Below are 15,711 nucleotides of genomic sequence, written 5' to 3'. Positions count from 1 at the left end.
AGACTACTCATTTGGGAATGTTCTTCCTTCTTTAAGTGTACCTGGATCACTGTATACTTTCCTCTTAAGACTACATTCGCTGCATCCCTCAGATGTTGGGGCTTTCTGTTGTTGTTGTAATTTGTTTCTATATATTCCTTGATCTCTATTTTAATTTGTTCATTGATCCATTGATTATTTAGGAGGATGTTGTTAAGCCTCCATGAGTTTGTGTTCCTTTTTTTTTCTTTGTAGAATTTATTTCTAGTTTTATACCTTTGTGGTCTGAAAAGTTGGTTGGTAGAATTTCAATATTTTGGAATTTACTGAGGCTCTTTTTGTGAGCTAGTATGTGGTCTATTCTGGAGAATGTTCCATGTGCAGTTGAGAAGAATATATATCCTGTTGCTTTTGGATGTAGAGTTCTATAGATGTCTGTGAGGTCCATCTGTTCTGGTGTGTTGTTCAATGCCTGTGTGTCCTTACTTATTTTCTGCCTGGTGGATCTATCCTTTGGGGTGAGTGGTGTGTTGAATCTCCTAAAATGAATGCATTGCAGTCTATTTCCCTCTTTAGTTCTCTTAGTATTTGTTTCACAAATGCTGGTGCTCCTGTGTTGGGTGCATATATAGTTAGAATGGTTATATCCTCTTGTTGGACTGAGCCCTTTATCATTATGTAGTGTCTTTCTGTATCTCTTGTTACTTTCTTTGTTTTGAAGTCTATTTTGTCTGATATTAGTACTGCAACCCCTGCTTTCTTCTCTCTGTTGTTTGCCTGAAATACGTTTTTCCATCCCTTGACTTTTAGTCTGTGCATGTCTTTGGATTTGAAGTGAGTTTCCTGTAAGCAGCATATAGATGGGTCTTGCTTTTTTATCCATTCTATTACTCTGTGTCGTTTCATTGGTGCATTAAGTCCATTTACATTTAGGTTGACTATTGAGAGATATGTACTTATTGCCATTGCAGCCTTTAAATTCGTGGTTACCAAAGGTTCAAGGTTAGCCTCTTTAGTATCTTACCGCCTAACTTAGTTCACTTATTGAGCTGTTATATACACTGTCTGGAGATTCTTTTCTTCTCTCCCTTCTTATTCCTCCTCCTCCATTCTTCAAATGTTGTGTGCTTTGTTCTGTGCTCTTTTTTGGGGTGATCCCATCTATAACAGTCCCTGTAAGATGGGATGTAGAGGTGGTTTGTGGAAGGCAAATTCCCTCAGCTTTTGCTTGTCTGGGAATTGTTTAGTCCCACCATCATATTTAAATGATAATCATGCTGGATACAGTATCCTTACTTCATGACCTTTCTGTTTCATTGCATTAAATAATCATGCCATTCTCTTCTGGCCTGTAAGGTTTCTGTCGAGAAGTATGATGATAGCCTGATAGGTTTTCCTTTATAGGTGACCTTTTTCTCTCTAGCTGCCTTTTAAACTCTTTCCTTGTCCTTGATCTTTGCCTTTTTAATTATAATGTGTCTTGGTGTTGTCCTCCTTGGGTCCTTTCTGCTTTAAGTTCTGTGTATTTCCCTGTTCTGTTCAATTATTTCCTCCCCCAGTTTGGGGAAGTTCTCAGCAATTATATCTTCAAAGACACTTTCTATCCCTTTTTCTCTCTCTTCTTTTTCTGGTACCCCTATAATACAGATATTGTTCCTTTTGGATTGGTCACAGTTCTTTTAATATTGTTTCATTCCTGGAGATCCTTTTATCTCTCTCTATGTCAGCTTCTATGTGTTCCTGTTCTCTGGTTTCTATTCCATCAATGGCCTCTTGCATCTTATCCATTCTGCTTATAAATCCTTCCAGAGTTTGTTTCACTTCTGTAATCTCCTTCCTGGCATCTGTGATCTCCCTCCAGACTTCATCCCTTAGTTCTTGCATATTTCTCTGCATCTCCGTCAGCATGTTTATGATTTTTATTTTGATTTCTTTTTCAGGAAGACTGGTTAGATCTGTCTCCTTCTCTGGTGTTGTCTCTGTGATCTTGGTTTGCCTGTAATTTTGCCTTTTCATGATGATATTAATAGTTTGCAGTGCTGGGATGAGTGATGGCTGAAAGAATTTCCCCTCTTGTTGGTTTGTGGCCTTCCTCTCCTGGGAGAACAGCGAACTCTAGTGGCTTGTGCTGGGCAGCTGCACTCAGACTGAGCTTCTGATTCCTGCCTAACTGCTATGGAGTTAATGTCTGCTGTTGCTGTGTGCGTCGCCTGCCTTGGGCTGCTACTCCAAAATGGTGGAGCTGCATTTGAGAGGCAGCAGCTGGGAGGCTATTTATCTCTGTGAGGGGCCTCCGTGCTCCCTACTGCCCAGGGGCTTAGAGTACCCAGAGATCCCCAGATTCCCTGCCTCTGGACTCAGTGTCCCAGGATGCTTCCATCTAGTTTTGGGGTCCCTCTCCCTTTAAGACTTCCAAAAAGCACTTGCCCAAAAAATAAATAAATAAATAATTAAAATAAAATTACAAAAAGCCTCTTGCTTTTCTTCGTCCTCGAGTGCCGGCCTCAGGGACCTGCTCACCGGTCTTGTTGCCCTGTTTCCCTAGTGTCCAGCACCCCACACATGCACTGTGTCTGCACTCTGGTGCAGATGCCTGGGGCTGGGTTTTCAGCAGTCCTGGGCTCCATCTCCCTCCCTGCTCTGACTCCTCTCCTCCTGCTGGGAGCTGGGAGGTAGGGCGCTCATGTCCTGCCAGTCTGGGGCTTGTATCTTACCCCCTTTGTGAGGCACTGTGGATGTGGTCTGGATGTTGTCCTGTGTCTTCTTTTCTCTATTCTAGGAAGAGTTGTCTTGGTTATATTTTCATAAATATATGTGGTTTTGGGAGGAGATTTCCACTGCTCTACTCATGCTGCCATCTTGGCTCCACTCGAGAAGGTGGGTGTTTTTGTTCAGTCTTTTTCATTTGCTCACTAAACATCTGCTGATTGAATTATATCCAAACACTTTCTGGTCAGTATTGTAATTTTCTTTCCTAAATATCATGACTTTAATATCACAAAAATACATTGCCTTTTCCTCCAAAGCATGATACAGACCCAGGGTGGTTTGAGAATATAAAAGATAAAATCATCCAAGTGACATCAGTGATTCATGCTTAAATATACATCACATGGGGAGAGAGGGATGGGAGGATGGCCTAAGTGAGTAAGGGGTCAAAGAGGTGTAGGCTTCCCATTATAAAATAAAGTAGCCACAGAAATGATATTGTGGAATATTTGTATGATATTATCTACAGATATCTACAATTATCATGGTGAGCATTTATCAAATTGTATAATTCTCAAATCGCTATATTGTACACTGAGACCAGTATAATATGTACATTAACTATATTTCAATTAACTTTATTTCAATTAAAGTTAAGGGGTAGTAGCCCTCAGGTAGATATTCAAGAGGTTATTAGTTTAATGAAATATAAGAGAAATAATAAAATAGAAAAATTTGTCAACTGAATGTTTTCTGCAGTTTTCAAAACACAGATAAATGGGTGGAAGGAAGGACAAAAGAAACAAAGAAATGAGAAGATGGATAAAAAGAAAATAATGAAATATTACATTAAAGAAAGATGGTAGAAAATTTTATTCCATTTGTAGAAATAAACATTATATATAAATTCGTATTATTTGTACATTTTCTCAGAGCCAATATATCATCGGTAATTTCCAATAGACAAAATAAATGTGGAGGCAGAAACACTGAAATGATGGTTATATTTTATTAGCTAATCATCTCCCTCTCTGTCATACCTATTTGATATTTTAAAAAGTAGTTTTGAATGTGACAGAACCATCCATAGAAGTACTAATTTTTAGACCTGCATGGAGGTTGTTTTTATAATAGTTTTGAACATGATTATGAGGACTTAAAATACATACAAATGTAATTTAAAAATTAAAGGGGGAGATGGAGCCAGGATGGCGGTGTGAGTAGAGCAGTGGAAATCTCCTCCCAAAACCACATAGATCTATGAAAATATAACAAAGAAAACTCTTTCTGAAATAGAGACCAGAGGACACAGGACAACATCCAGACCACATCCACACATGCAAGAACCCAGAGCCTCGCAAAGGGGGTAAGATACAAGTCCCGGCCCAGCAGGACCAGAGGGCCCCTCCCCCGAGCTCCCGGTGGGTGGAAAGAAACTGGAGCAGTTTTTTTTTTTTTTGGCGAGTGCTTTTTGGAAGCCTTAAAGGGACAGAGACCCCAATACCAGTGAAACAGGGCTGCAAGACCGGTGAACAGGTGCCTGAGACCGGCACCTGAGGACAAAGAAAATCGCACGTTTTTCCCAGTACTGGGGAGGCAGAGTGGCAGGACCGGTGAGCGGGTGCCTGAGACCGGCGCCTGGGGACAGGGAAAATTGCGTTTTTCCCTTTTATTTCTTTTTGGCGGGTGCTTTTTGGAAGCCTTAAGGGGACAGGGACCTCAATGCCAGGGAGGCAGGGCGGCGGGACTGGTGGACAGGTGCCTGAGACCGGCTCCTGAGGATGGAGAAAATCGTGCATTTTTCCCTTTTTTTTTTTCTTTTTGGCGAGTGCTTTTTGGAATCCTTAATGGGACAGGGACCCCAATACCAGGAAAACAGAGCAGCAAGACTGGTGAGTGGGTGCCTGAGACCGGCGCCTGGGGACAAAGAAAATTACGTGTTTTTCCGAATACTAGGGAGGCAGGGTGGCAGGACGGGTGGGCCGGTGCCTTGGGCCGGCACCTGAGGACAAAGAATATCGTGCATTTTTCCCTTTTTTTTCTTTTTGTTGGCGAGTGCTTTTTGGAAGCCTTAAAAGGACAGGGACCCCAATGCCAGGGAGGCGGGGCAGAAGGACCAGTGAGCGGGTGCCTGGGACCGGCGCCTGAGGACAAAGAAAATTGTCCCTTTTTTTTTCTTTTTGGCAAGTGCTTTTTGGAGGCCTTAGGGGGACAGGGAACCCAGTGCCAGGGAGGCAGGGCGGCAGGGCCAGTGGGCGGGTGCCTGGGACCGGCGCCTGGGGATGGAGAGGGTCGTGCATTTTTCCCTTTTTTTTTGGCGACTGCTTTTTGGAGGGATGGGGTACCCAGTGCTAGGGAACTAGGGTGGCAGGACTGGTGGGCGGGTGCCTGGGACCAGTGCCTGAGGACAAACAATATCACGCATTTTCCTTTTTTTTTGCAGGTGCTTTTTGGAAGCATTGAAGGGACAGGGACCCTGATGCTAAGGAGGCAGGGCAGCAGGACCGGTGAGCGGGAGCCTGGAACCGGCACCTGAGGACAAAGAAAATCACGCGTTTTTTCCTTTTTTTTCCCCCTCTTTCATTGTTGCTGTTGTTGTTTTGGTTTGGAGAGTACTTTTAGGAATTCTTAAAGGGGCAGGACAGGACACTTTGACCAGAGGCAGGTAATCTGGGGATCTCTGCACAATCTAACCCCCTGGGCAACAGGGAGAACAGAGGCCCCTTACGGAGATAAATAGCCTCCCAGCTGCTCCTCCTCCAACAGGGCTCCACCATTTTGGAGGAGCAGCCCCAGCCAGGCCACGCCCACAGCAACAGTGGAGATAAACTCCATAGCAAATGGGCAGGTAGCAGAAGCCCTGTCTGCACACATCTGCATAACATTGGCCACTAGAGGTCGCTATTCTCCCAGGAGAGGAAGGCCACAGACAAACAAGAAGGAAAGCTCTTCCAGCGGTCACTCATACCAGATCTGCAAACTATCTCTATCACCATGAAAAGGCAAAACTACAGGCAGACAAGGATCACAGAGACAACACCTGAGAAGGAGACAGACCTAACCAGTCCTCCTGAAAAAGAATTCAAAATAAAAATCATGAACATGCTGACAGAGATGCAGAGAAAAATGCAAGAGCAATGGGAGGAAGTCCGGAGGGAGATCACAGATGTCAGGAAGGAGATCACAGAAGTGAAACAAACCCTGGAAAGATTTATAAGCAGAATAGATAACATGCAAGATGCCATAGAAGGAATAGAAACCAGTCAACAGGAATGTATAGAAGCTGACATAGAGAGAGATAAAAGTATCTCCAGGAATGAAACAACACTAAGAGAACTATGTGACCTATCCAAAAGGAACAATATCCGTATTATAGGGGTACCAGAAGAAGAAGAGAGAGGAAAAGGGATAGAAAGTCTCTTTGAAGAAATAATTGCTGAAAACTTCTCCAAACTGGGGGAGGAAATAATTGAGCAGACCACGGTAATACACAGAACCCCCAACAGAAACGATCCAAGGAAGACAACACCAAGACACATAATAATTAAAATGGCAAGGATCAAGGACAAAGAAAGAGTTTAAAAGGCAGCTAAAGAGAAAAAGGTCACCTATAAAGGAAAACCCATCAGGCTAACATCAGACTTCTCGACAGAAACCCTACAGGCCAGAAGAGAATGGCATGATATATTTAATGCAATGAAACAGAAGGGCCTTGAACCAAGGATACTGTATCCAGCATGACTATCATTTAAATGTGATGGTAGGATTAAACAATTTCCAGACAAGCAAAAGCTGAGGGAATTTGCTTCCCACAAACCACCTCTACAGGGCATCCTACAGGGACTGCTCTAGATGGGAGCACTCCTAAAAAGAGCACAGACCAAAACACACAACATATGAAGAATGGAGGAGGAGGAATAAGAAGGGAGAGAAGCAAAGAATCTCCAGACAGTGTATATAACAGCTCAATAAGTGAACTAAGTTAGGCGGTACGACACTAAAGAAGCTAACCTTGAACCTTTGGTAACCACGAATCTAAAGCCTGCAATGGCAATAAGTACATATCTCTCAATAGTCATCCTAAATGTAAATGGACTTAATGCACCAATGAAACGACACAGAGTAATAGAATGGATAAAAAAACAAGACCCATCTATATGCTGCTTACAGGAAACTCACTTCAAATCCAAAGACATGCACAGACTAAAAGTCAAGGGATGGAAAAACGTATTTCAGGCAAACAACAGAGAGAAGAAAGCAGGGGTTGCAGTACTAATATCAGACAAAATAGACTTCAAAACAAAGAAAGTAACAAGAGATACAGAAAGACACTACATAATGATAAAGGGCTCAGTCCAACAAGAGGATATAACCATTCTAACTATATATGCACCCAACACAGGAGCACCAGCATTTGTGAAACAAATACTAAGAGAACTAAAGAGGGAAATAGACTGCAATGCATTCATTTTAGGAGATTCAACACACCACTCACCCCAAAGGATAGATCCACCAGGCAGAAAATAAGTAAGGACACACAGGCATTGAACAACACACCAGAACAGATGGACCTCACAGACATCTATAGAACTCTACATCCAAAAGCAACAGGATATATATTCTTCTCAACTGCACATGGAACATTCTCCAGAATAGACCACATACTAGCTCACAAAAAGAGCCTCAGTAAATTCCAAAATATTGAAATTCTACCAACCAACTTTTCAGACCACAAAGGTATAAAACTGGAAATAAATTCTACAAAGAAAACAAAAAGGCTCACAAACACACGGAGGCTTAACAACATGCTACTAAATAATCAATGTATCAATGAACAAATCAAAATAGAGATCAAGGAATATATAGAAACAAATGACAACAACACAAAGCCCCAACTTCTGTGGGACGCAGTTAAAGCAGTTTAAAGAGGAAAGTATATAGCAATCCAGGCACACTTGAAGAAGGAAGAACAATCCCAAATGAATAGTCTAACATCACAATTATCGACCCTGGAAAAAGAAGAACAAATGACGCCTAAAAGCAGCAGAAGGAGGGACATAATAAAGATCAGAGAAGAAATAAACAAAATTGAGAAGAATAAAACAATAGCAAAAATCAATGAATCCAAGATCTGGTTCTTTGAGAAAATAAACAAAATAGATAAGCCTCTAGCCAAACTTACTAAGAGAAAAAGAGAATCAACACAAATCAACATAATCACAAATGAGAATGGAAAAATCACGCCAGACTCCACAGAAATACAAAGAATTATTAAAGACTACTATGAAAACCTATATGCCAACAAGCTGGAAAACCTAGAAGCAATGGACCACTTCCTAGGAAAATACAACCATTCAAGACTGACCAAGGAAGAAACAGAAAAGTTAAACAAACCAACTACGAGCAAAGATATTGAAACGGTAATCAAAAAGCTACCCAAGAACAAAACCCCAGGGCTGGACGGATTTACAGCAGAATTTTATCAGACACACAGAGAAGACATAATACCCATTCTCCTTAAAGTTTTCCAAAAAAGAAGAGGAGGGAACACTCAAAAACTCATTCTATGAAGCTACAACACCCTAATACCGAAACCAGGCAAAGACCCTACCAAAAAAAAAAAAAAATTACAGACCAATATCCCTGATGAATGAAGATGCAAAAATACTCAATAAAATATTAGCAAACAGAATTCAACAGTATATCAAAAGGATCATACACCATGACCAAGTGGGATTCATCCCAGGGATGCAAGAATGGTACAACATTCGAAAATCCATCAACATCATCCACCACATCAACAAAAAGAAAGACAAAAACCACATGATCATCTCCATAGATGCTGAAAAAGCATTTGACAAAATTCGACATCCATCCATGATAAAAAATCTCAACAAAATGGGCATAGATGGGAAGAACCTCAACATAATAAAGGCCATATATGGTAAACCCACAGCCAGCATTATACTGAACAGTGAGAAGCTGAAAGCATTTCCTCTGAGATTGGGAACAAGACAGAGATACCCACTCTCCCCACTGTTATTTAACATGGTACTGGAGGTCCTAGCCATGGCAATTAGACAAAACAAAGAAATACAAGGAATAACGATTGGTAAAGAAGAAGTTAAACTGTCACTATTTGCAGATGATATGATACTGTACATAAAAATCCCTAAAGACTCCACTCCAAAACTACTAGAACTGATACCGGAATACAGCAAAGTTGCAGGATACAAAATTAACCCACAGAAATCTGTAGCTTTCCTATACACTAACAATGAACCAATAGAAAGAGAAATTAGGAAAACAATTCCATTCACCATTGCATCAAAAAGAATAAAATACCTAGGAATAAACCTAACCAAAGAAGAGAATGACTTATACTCTGAAAACTACAAGTCACTCTTAAGAGAAATTAAAAGGGACACTAACAAATGGAAACTCATCCCATGCTCATGGCTAGGAAGAATTGATATCGTCAAAATGGCCATCCTGCGCAAAGCAATATACAGATTTGATGCAGTCCCTATCAAATTACCTGCAACATTCTTCAATGAATTGGAACAAATAATTCAAAAATTCACATGGAAACACCAAAGACCCTGAATAGCCAAAGCAATCCTGAAAAAGAAGAATAAAGTAGGGGGGATCTTACTCCCCAATTTCAAGCTCTTCTACAAAGCCATAGTAATCAAGACAATTTGGTACTGGCACAAGAACTGAGCCACAGACAAGAGGAACAGATTAGAGACTCCAGAAATTAACCCAACCATATATGGTCAATTAATATTTGATAAAGGAGCCATGGACATACAATGGCAAAAAGACAGTCTCTTCAACAGATGGTACTGGCAAAACTGGACAGCTAAATGTAGGAGAATGCAACTGGACCATTGTCTAACCCCATATACAAAGGTATACTCAAAATGGATCAAAGGCCTGAATGTAAGTCATGAAACCATTAAACTCTTGGAAAAAAACATAGGCAAAAACCTCTTAGACATAAACATGAGTGACGTCTTCTTGAACATATCTCCCCGGCAAGGAAAAGAACAGCAAAAATGAGCAAGTGGGACTACATTAAGGTGAAAAGCTTCTGTACAGCGAAGGACACCATCAATAGAAGAAATAGGAACCCTACAGTATGGGAGAATATATTTTAAAATGACAGATCCGATAAAGGCTTGACATCCAGAATATATAAAGAGCTCACATGCCTCAACAAACAAAAAACAAATAACCCAATTAAAAAATGGGCAGAAGACCTGAACAGACAGTTCTCTAAAAAAGAAATACAGATGGCCAACAGACACATGAAAAGATGCTCCACATCGCTAATTATCAGAGAAATGCAAATTAAAACTACAATGAGGTATCACCTCACACCAGTAAGGATAGCTGCCATCCAAAAGACAAACAACAACAAATGTTGACGAGGCTGTGGAGAAAGGGGAACCCTCCTACACTGCTGATGGGAATGTAAATTAGTTCAACCATTGTGGAAAACAGTATGGAGGTTCATCAAAATGCTCAAAACAGACCTACCATTTGACCCAGGAATTCCACTCCTAGGAATTTACCCTAAGAACGTAGCAATCAAGTTTGAGAAAGACAGATGCACCGCTATGTTTATCGCAGCACTATTTACAATAGCCAAGAATTGGAAGCAACCTAAATGTCCATCGGTAGATGAATGGATAAAGAAGATGTGGTACATATACACAATGGAATACTACTCAGCCATAAGAAGTGGAAAAATCCAACCATTTGCAGCAACATGGATGGAGCTGGAGAGTATTATGCTCAGTGAAACAAGCCAAGCAGTGAAAGAGAAATACCAAATGATTTCACTCATCTGAGGAGTATAAGAACAAAGGAAAAACTGAAGTAATGAAACAGCAGTGGAATTACAGAACCCAAAAATGGACTAACAGGTACCAAAGGGAAAGGAACTGCGGAGGAAGGGTGGGCAGGGAGGGATAAAGGGGAGGAATAAAAAGGGGGGTATTAAGATTAGCATGCATGCAGGGGGGCAGGGAGAAAGGGGAGGGAGGGCTATACAACACAGAGAGGACAAGTAGTGATTCTACAACATTTTGCTATGCTGATGGACAGTAAACATAATGTGGTTTTTAGGGGGGACCTGATATAGGGGAGAGCATAGTAAACATAGTATTCTTCATGTAAGTCTAGATTAAAGATTAAAAAAAAAGAAAGAAAGAAAAGGGGGATTACTCCTTGATAGTATAAAAGTATTGGTAAATCAAAGATTAACACATGTTTTAAATATCCTTAATGTTGATCACTTATAGGGTGTCAGAATATCAGCTATGGAGGTACTCTTTTCTGATAATATTCCTTTCTCTTAATTAAAAAAAAAAAAGCAGCTCCTGTGTGCTGACCTCCAATGAGTTCTACACAGTGGTATAGAGGGCATGTCAAAGTGTGGGCAAAGGGTCTGTTTGTTTCTATGCAGAAGATCAAGGCCTAGCTTGGCTACCCAGAAAATGAACTAAGATACGATCTGAGGAGGAGCTTCCGGCATCAGCACTCTCTGAAGGACTCGTGCCGGGGGATGATCATCAAAAATCCTCCACAGGGATCCGGGTGATGCTGCGGTTGTGGCTTCGTCCACCCAACTGTTTCCTGGACTTGCCATAGGAATGAGGATGGAAATGTCTAGGCTGGCATGTGCATACAGTGAGACAACGAATTTGACCGAATCTGTCCTGTTGGAACTCAACCAGGAGTTGGGAGGGGTGCAAGTTGTAGCACTCCAAAATCTTACGACTATAGACTATCTACGGTTAAAAGAACATATGGGATGTGAACAGATCCCAGAAATGGGTTGCTTTAATTTGTCTGATTTCTCTCAGACTGTTCAAGTACAGTTGGACTATATCCATCATATCATAGACAAATTTTCACAAATGCCTGGGGTGCCTAAATGGCTTTCTTGGCTTCACTGGAGATGGCTGGTAATTATAGATTTGCTTTGTTTATGTCACCGTATTCCTATTATGTTAATATGTATGCACAAGTTAGTTAGTAGTTTAAAACCTATACATGCTTAAGGTACTCTATAAGAAGATATGCCAAAGAAATAATCAATCCTCCCATGTTTTCTTCCATATGCTACCTCTATAGCTTTTCTTCTTCCTTCCTAATTACAACCCTTAAATAGAATTCGTGCCTCATATCGAATTTACCGAGCATCATAATTCCTCCAGGTGATAAAGATACTTCGAGACGAGTGCTGGGCATAGAAGCCACAGGGCATAAATCTGCAAAGAAGTAAAAAGATAACCTTTTCAAACAATATGGCTACTCTCTCACTTACCAACTTTACATTTCCCTGTATGGCCCTGGAAGATGACTGGTTAGCCAGAGACGGGTAAGATTCCTCAAGGGAGAAACAACCTAAGACAGGCACAGTCGCAGGGAACAACAGTGGTGAAGCTTAGAACCTCACCTCCCCTGTTTTGAGAGAAAGCTTCTGCATCCGTGGATGTCTTATTGCCCTTGTCTAGCTCGGATTAGCACATAGTCTACAGGCACACACCTGATCATCTACAATTGCTCTCTTACAACACTAAACTATGTTTTCTAACTTTATCTTGCATCTACCTACCACTTCAGCATTTTATTAAAAATAAAAATAATAATAATAATAAAGGGTGAAATGTGGGATCCACATATAAATCAAGTATAAAAATCAAACAAATATTCATATCTGAACTGATTGTTTATAGTTCATAATGCGTGATCAAAACCGAAAATTTCTGTGATGAATACCCTTGTACTGTTCACCATGTAAGAACTTATTCACTATGTAAGAATTCGTTCACCATGTAAGAACTTGTTCGTTATGCTTCAGAAGATTGGAGACTGATGAGAATTAGGCTTGAGATGGATTAATGATTGTGCATTGAGCATTGAATAAAAAATTAAAGGAGTTACAATGGCCAAGAGCTTCCATCACACTTAACTTTTGTGATCTCATATTTCTTTGAACAATTAGACACGTTGAAATATTTATTTTAAGGAGAATGGTATTGAGTGTCATGTGAATATATTTGTTTCTCATATTCTTCATACTTGGCACTATCAAACATTTTATTTGTCCTTTGTTCTTTAAAATTTTTTATTGAAATAGATGATATACAATATTATGTTGGTTTCAGATGAACAACAAAGTGACCCTATAATTGTATACATTAACAAATGCTCATAATGATGTGTAGTGATTATGTCACCAAAAATATATTACAATATTATTAGTTCTATTACCTATGCTGTACTTCCATCCCTGTGACTAAATTATTTAATACATTGAAATTTGTAATCCTTTATCTAATGCACCTATTTCATTTGCCCCTGTCTGTGGTAACCAGCAGTCTGTTCTCTGTGTTTATGAGTCTGTTTCTGTTTTCTAGCTTGTTTAGTTTATACTTTGTATGCTACATAAATTTATCAAACTATACTAATTCTGGAGAACACCTGTTAAAATTCATTCTTAAAGTATTGTGATTCTATTGTAAAAACATTTCCATATTTATTCTTAACAGCACATACAATTTGTCTAACCAGGGGATGCACCATTTATTCTTCTGCACCTATACAATAAAGTAAATTATTCTTTTACTGTATATTCATTGGTAAGATTTATTAAAATTATTTACCATGTATTTGTTTTTTGTTTGGTGTTTTTGTACATAAAGTAAAGTGGGGGTGTGAAGATGGTTTAAATGGTCTCAGATAAAGAGGTACAGACTTCAAATTATAAAATGAATTGGGCATAGGAATGGAAGTGAAAAAAGGGAATATAATAAATAACACTGTAATACTGTGGTTGGTAGCGGGCTGTACATGGACCATGGCAAGACTCGCTGGGAATGTGAGTAAGTACTGAGTCATTATGTTTGTTGTACATCTGAAACCAATATAATGTTGTACATGAACAATATCCCCCCAAAATTACATACATTGTAAAATATATAGCTACTGCCTTTGAGATACTTAGAATTGAGATACTGCATAAAATTGTAAACATTGAAATAATAAAAGCAAAATAAGGTAAACTCCCATCAGTTTCAAGAATCCAAAACAGCTATATCACTGAGTTGTGGAACTTCAAATGCTAGTGAAAGGCCCACAATCATTTTAATGAGGAGGTGAATTTTTAAACATCTCTTTAAAGTCTCAGAGGACTTCCTCATGGTAAGGAACTGAGGATGAATATTCCAAACAAGAACATGAAGTCAGAAGATGTTTGTAACAACAGTTCTAATAAATGGAATCTTTAATTAAAATGTAACTAATGTATTCATCACCAACCACACACAATGATTTGCCAAATTCCTTATCAATAGCCCCCTTGGCTTTTTTCTCTAACCCATTTTTTGCCTTCCTTCCCTCCAGAGAGACTCCCATGGAGGCAGGGCATGGACAGCTACAATCTCACCCCCGTGACTCACTTTATCCTCACAGGGCTCTCTGACCTCCCCGAGGTGCACTATCCTCTGTGGTCTCTGCCATCGCCTACCAGATCACCTTGGTTGAAAACGGGACCATTCTCTTGGCATCGAGACAGAGAAGAAGCTGTACACCCACATGTATTACTTTCTGGCCAATCTGTCCCTCTTAGACATATTCTTCCCATCAGCTACTGTCGCCAAGATGCTGGACAACCTCTAGACTGGGAATCACAGCATTTCCTTCCTGGGCTGTGCTTTGCAGCTTTATTTCCTGGTAGCCCTTGTGGGGACTGAGGTCTTCTAGCTGTCATGGCTTATGACCGGTACGTGGCCATCTGCTTCCCCCTCCGTCACACCCTCATCATGATAAAGGCTCTCTGTGCCCAGCTGGCAGCTGGGACCTGGGCAGTAGGGTTTCTCCATTCCCTCCTCCACACAGTGTCCACCTTCTGCCCATCTTTCTGCAAGTCCAATCGGGTTAACCAGTACTACTGTGACGACCCCCCAGTGGTGGCCCTCTCCTGCTCATCCACCTACATGGCAGAAATGCTTGTTTGAGTGGCAGGAGGTGTCTCGGCATTTGGTACCTTCCTAACCACCTTCATCTCTTACATTTACATAATATCCACCATCCTAAAGATTCCATCTGTGGAAGGGAAGCAGAAAGCCTTCTCCACATGTGCCTCCCACCTCCTGGTGGTCTGTTCTATGGCACAGCCATCTTCACCTACATTCGTCCCTCTTCAAATCACCACTCCCCGGACAGGGACAGACTCATCGCCATGCTCTACGGGGTTATCACCCCAATGCTAAACCCCACGACCTACAGCTTGAGGAACACAGAGGTGAATGTGGCACTCAGCAGGTTCTGATGTCACTGAGTATGTTTACAGTGAGTGTAACAGTAAAACAGGAAAAGTCAGTACTTATTTTAGAACACATTTAATAATTCATAGAAAATAATTTTAATTGACACATAGAATACACTTATGCACACTGAAATTTAGAGACATACAAACATACACATGATTTTAGTTTATCTGAAAGCCTACATATGTATATATGCATATGCTGTATCTCAATACAAGGGGAAGTTAAAGTATATAACCCCAAAATAAGCCTTTTCATGAGTAGCAGAGAATACTAGTTACAGTTAATATAAGGATAAACTTAGCCTATCTTTTAAGGTAATTAGAATTTATGTTCATAGCCATATCTATATCCGTAGCTAAACCTATACTATATATTTTTATATCTACATTTACATCTATATCTAAATGTCTATTCATAGATCTTTGTTTTTCTTCTTTTCCTCATGTAATTGAATGCCTGTGCTCTCTCCATAAAATTATCCTTTTGCTCATCCCGTCTGTTTTTTTGCTTCCAATTACTATGTATTGATCTGCTTTTCGCCCTCTTTCTGTGACCCTGTACATTCTTAGATCTACCTGTCTCTCCAAAGAGAGAACTTATTTTATCTCTGATTTAGTTATCTAATTTAGTTCAGTAAAGTACTCTCATCTTACTCTCAAAATGATCAAAATTG

General features: G+C 40.1%; 1 pseudogene; it reads left to right on the top strand.

The window, feature by feature from the left end:
* Nucleotides 1-14,132: 14,132 nt before the first annotated feature.
* LOC140845986 (olfactory receptor 5V1-like) lies at nucleotides 14,133-15,037 on the top strand (annotated as a pseudogene).
* The last annotated feature ends 674 nt before the right edge of the window (nucleotides 15,038-15,711 follow it).

The sequence above is a fragment of the Manis javanica genome, chromosome 14, assembly GCF_040802235.1.
Source record: "Manis javanica isolate MJ-LG chromosome 14, MJ_LKY, whole genome shotgun sequence".
NCBI classification, from domain to species: domain Eukaryota; kingdom Metazoa; phylum Chordata; class Mammalia; order Pholidota; family Manidae; genus Manis; species Manis javanica.
The sequence above is the reverse complement of the archived record's forward strand: the minus strand, read 5'-3'. Positions and strand labels throughout refer to the sequence as shown.